The sequence below is a fragment of the Buteo buteo genome, chromosome 14, assembly GCF_964188355.1.
Source record: "Buteo buteo chromosome 14, bButBut1.hap1.1, whole genome shotgun sequence".
Lineage (NCBI taxonomy): Eukaryota > Metazoa > Chordata > Aves > Accipitriformes > Accipitridae > Buteo > Buteo buteo.
Genome location: NC_134184.1, coordinates 915,534 through 920,612, shown reverse-complemented (window position 1 = coordinate 920,612; position 5,079 = coordinate 915,534). Strand labels below are relative to the sequence as shown.

The following is a 5,079-nucleotide window of genomic DNA, read 5'->3' as shown; positions in this document are numbered from 1 at the left end:
TTGTATGTGTGTTTTAAAACAAAACAAACCCAGCTAATTCTCTGTTTGTCTAGCAGCCTTTAGGAGTCGTTGCATTTCTTTTCTGTCAGGAAATTTAGTGAAAATGTATATCATGGGAAGATTACCATCTCAAGGAATAGAAAGCTGGATGAGTTTTTTTTTCTCCCGGGACCTTCTGCAGATTTACAAATATATTGACCAAGGCGCTTGGTGCTCCATCATTGCTTTCTGTCTTGGCATCCAGTTTGCTCTTTTTATCCACTGGCAATTACTGGCTCAGAGGTGCCGCTAAGCATCTCTAAGAAATGTGCTTCTTTTTCTCACTGTCTTCCTGCTCGTTCATCTGCTGATCTTGTGCTGATCGTCACTTTGTTTCTTTTCTTTCCTGCTACCCTCTCTTTTAACTTACAATATCTCTTGTACTAGTGAGCTCGGAAAGATGATAACATGCAAAGTGACTATTTTCCTCTGACTCTGCTTCCTTCCTGGTCTTTTGTTTTGGTTCAAAATTTGCATATTTGGATCATGCCCCTTTTCAGGCAGAACCTTCTATAATTACCTGGCTGTGTTTAACATTATGGGATCTCCAGCAAGGTTATTAGCTACCATTAATGATAAAGGTAATGACTAGAAAGACATGCCTATAAAGCTTCTGTATGTCCTGAAAACGTATAGAAAATTTGGAATATCTGGAATCCAAACACTCCTTTGCACACTGCTTTTTTCTGTAAGTTCTGTTAAGTTCACGAAATGCTTTTCTGTACTTTACAGGGCTGAGGTGACTGGATGAAATTGCTTAGATGCCTGAGGCAACAGACTGAGTTGTCTGGAATGATAATGATTATTCAAGTGATAATTATCCAAATGACCCAGATTTCTTCCTTGCTGTATCTTGACAAATTGCTAGGCAGTGGCACCTCTGCTGTTTGTGGTTCCGTGGGCAGACACGTTTGGATATCCATGTAGGTAAGCTGTATAGATCAACAATGCCAATAAGGCATATCAGGAGTTAGCTGTCTAAACTACAGTGTCTGTAGTGCAGTTTTCAAGATTATTAGTCACTGTAGCAGCCTCATTTTTTTTTCCCTTTCTATTGTACTTCATTGTCTTTATGTTACAAGTTCATCTTTGTATTGTGCAAATTCAGAATATGCAGTCTATTTGCAATCAGCTGTTGCCAATTTACCTGAATTAATTTTATTTTCTTGAAGTGTTTGTCCTGAACCATGTACAGACCAGGATTGCACTGATAGTTTGTTTAGCTTACAGAGTTTATAGTTGCAGGCTTGCAGTTTTTGTGGGATAAAATATGATTTATACTGGAAACCTCCCCGGTGTCATCTCCCTGCCTCCCTGATTATGCTATGGGAAGCTTTCCATCTAGGTTGGAGTCGTGCATTTTATGATGACTTCTGCTAAACAGATTAAAAAATTAAAAAAAAATAACAGTATAATAGCAAAGGATATTATGAATATTAAAATGCTGCTTTTACATATTTCTAGACTTCAGTACATTTAGCCTTTCTTCATGTTCTGTGTTTTGCACGCCATTCTCAAGTAATACTTTGATCTTACTTGGACTTTTTTTATTTTTTTATTTATTTGTTTGTTTGTTTGTTTTTCTAGATAACTTCCCTCCTTCTCCCCTTCCTCTTTGCCAACTTACCGTGGATTCGTCTTCCACACTTGCTTCTACAACTCTTGGATTCAGAAGAGTAAGTGCTCAGAACAGGGTGTCTGACTGTCCCCAGCACAGCTGTGTGCCTTGTAAAAGAGACTGGCCTCTGGGTCTCTGTTTGGTGTATTGATGATTTATATTATTCTTCCCTCTTACACTCATCTTTAATGGAGAAGGAATAGGCTCAAAGAATGGAAGAGAAGAACTGAAAAGCAGCAGTTGCTGCAGAAACAGCAGTATGACAAGGTATGGCTATAAAATAAATAGACAGGAAAATGTTAAGCAAAAGGATTAGCAGATTTGAGGAATATGAGGGAGATGCTATGACTTTTCTGGCTTTATAGTAGTTACCCTAGAAGTCTCTCCTCCATACAACCATGAGTCAGACAGAGAAAATCTGTACCAGTCCTCTCACCTGTTATCCAGTTCTCTGCAGTATCTTTTTCTCTCTAGACCACAATAATAAAAGAGAAAGCACCCTCCTCTGTCACTCTGCAACAAACCCAATGCCATTAGAAGGCACTGTTAAGCACTAAAAGAAATAAGCTTGAACATAAACAGTCAAGACCTAGCATTTCTTTCAGTATCTGACAGAAGAACAGCTTAGGCTGATGCTTTCAAAAATCTGAAGCTTTCAAGAGGATTGCATCAGTGACCTCCTGGCTTTCTACACTGGTAGAGTACTGCTTGCAGAATACATTCCAGCACTTGTGGAATTTTGATGAAGCACCAGTTTGCACATGATATTGTCAGCACATTTTTATCCCAACTGTTGTGCTTGGAATGAAGTGCTACGGACATAAGAAGCATGTGCATCATTAGTTACTCAGGTTTGCAGCTCACACTGATTTTGATTCCCCACCTTTCTGACTCTAAAACCTCTGCTTATCCTAAGAAGTTAAATAACATAAGAAAATGAGAAACTCTGGATGGGCCATACACTTTGAAAAGCTTTGATAATTTGGCCATAATACTCTCTTTGACATAGCTGCATAGGTTTTTATTTGAAACTGATCTGCATCCAACTGGTTAGGAGAAGAAGCAGCGAGAACTGCTATCTATCTGTAAAAAAACCAATGACTGCTTGGAAAGACTTCCCTGATTTGGACTCTTACGTTGCTTATCATTCTGTATGCCAGCTATCTCAAAAAATAACACATTACAGGATTTAACCACTACAAAGATTAGATGATAAATGAATATATGAAAAACTACACATAAGACAGCACATTTTTGATAGGATATGAATAAGAAAGAAATTTAGGACAAGAGGAAATGGCCTCAAGTTGCACCAGGGAGGTTTAGATTGGATATTAGGAAAAATTTCTTCACCGAAAGGGTTGGCAAGTGCTGGAACAGGCTGCCCAGGAAAGTGGTTGTGTCACCATCCCTGGAGGTATTTAAAAGATGTGTAGATGTGGTGCTCAGGGAAGTGGTTTAGTGGTGGACTTGGCAGTGTTAACCTAACAGTTGGACTTGATGATCTTACAGGTCCTTTCCGACCTACATGATTCTGTGATTCTATGAGATTTAAGTTGAAGAAGCAGAAGTACCATGTGGCTGTGATAGCATGCTTCTGCAGAGCACTGAGCACCTGCAAGTGTCCTGACAGCAGCAGAAGTTGACATTGTTGGTTACTTTGGATTGAACCCTAAACTTTTATGTTATTGTATAGAGTGTATCACACTAAACCAGAAGGTAGAAACCCTGATGCTGAGATGAGGTAATTTGAACTAAATGTTCAAAATATTTCCATGCGCAGCACTGAATTTATTTGGAAAATATGTCATGTCTATAAGGCATCATAATTCCTCTCTCTCCCCAACAATAAAGCCTGGTTTAACCTTGGAATCTTGGGAACGATTAAAATGAAAGACCTATTTATGCTTAACTGATAACTTCTTAAAATAAAAGATCTCTCAGAAGTACCAAAAAAGAAATTGCTGTAGTCACTGAATTTTACTGAAAAGTACCCTGTGCACCACATAAATGATGATATTTGCTTCAGAATCATTGTCATGTAACGTGTAATTCTGGGCACCCATATAGGATCTCTGTTTATTTTCTGTACATAAATATATGTACAAATGTATGTACAAATAATGCCTCATAATGAGTTAGTACATCTGTTATTGCAGACAGAACTCTTCATTTTTGATATTCAAATAAGAGTTATATTTTCTCACTTTTCTCTTTTTTTAACTTGAAGATTGCAAGAACTTTGTCCTATGTACAAAATGTTGCTCTCCCCTTTTAGTACAGTTAAGTGTAGATAAACTGTGCTGGAATTTCTGAAGAGCGGGAAGTCTCCAAATATAAATACAAATCAGTAATGACCTCAAGGAAACTAAGTTGCATATAGCAAGCAAAATGTCACTTTATACTGACATAACTGTCTTAAAACAGATGCCGCACAGGTGCTGGCATTTGATTCAATGGAACAGGAGTCCTCTAAGGTTTATGTTAAGAAGTAGTTGTTAGGTTTAGGGAAAACTGAAAACCTTCTTCCAGCCCTGGCTGTGTGATATGGGTCAAATTAAGAGAAAGAAATGTACCTCCTTCTGTGAATGACATTTGTAGTTCCTTAAATCAGGGCATCAAAGAGACTCAATCAGTGCTATCATTAGGCACACCATGTAACACCTAGATTAGACAACACTCTGCCATCAACTTGCCACGTAGTACTCGTCATTCTCCAGACACAGCCAGGGTGGGTAGGCATGGGGGATGATGAGAAACAGAAGGAAGAATTGGTTTGCAAAAGTGGAGTTATGTGATAGGAGAATGGGAGTAATAAGGACCCTGGGGTTGAAGACCAGCCTTTGGATCTTCAACCTTGAGGTTGATTTGCAGTGTTCAGCAAATTCCCCTTACGTTTCAGACTGATAAAGGATTCCACCTCTAAATATCACTAGTTGCCCTACTTTCTTCAAGGCAGTGAAGGCATTATTTTCTCACCATAAATATGGAAGGTGTGCTGAAAACTGAAAGCTGTAGATGAAACATTGCAGATACCTGTTGAAAATTCCTCTCCACAAGGAACAGATGGTTGTATGAGAGAATCTGTATTTGTGCCAACAGAATCATTCCAAACACCCACATCATGAAGGTCACCAAGTGCAGAATTAGCACAGACACCAGCTTCAGGACGACGGTTGCCAAGTCCTAGCTGCACCTGGCTGAAAGCGAAACGTAATCATCCGGGGGTGAGTCATGTTTGGTAACTGTATCCCGAGTAAACCAACCAAGTGCATATCAAGCTGAAATAAAACATTATTGGTTCATTAAATTACTTTTAAAAAGCAATTTAAAGTCTCTGGATCAGTAGCACAAACAGAGGATAAAGAGCCAAAGACTGGACTCCTGAACGAACTTGCATGCAGAACTACAATGTCTAAGTC

General features: G+C 38.8%; 1 long non-coding RNA gene across 2 annotated transcripts; it reads left to right on the top strand.

The window, feature by feature from the left end:
* Positions 1 to 793: 793 nt before the first annotated feature.
* On the top strand, positions 794 to 4,861 carry LOC142039395 (uncharacterized). 2 transcript variants are annotated; one of them, XR_012652870.1, is made up of 4 exons: positions 794 to 966; positions 1,627 to 1,715; positions 1,852 to 1,924; positions 4,760 to 4,861. It is a non-coding gene; the product is annotated as an uncharacterized LOC142039395 (long non-coding RNA). The 2 variants fall into 2 exon arrangements; XR_012652869.1 differs by lacking the exon at positions 4,760 to 4,861 and adding an exon at positions 3,170 to 3,494.
* The last annotated feature ends 218 nt before the right edge of the window (positions 4,862 to 5,079 follow it).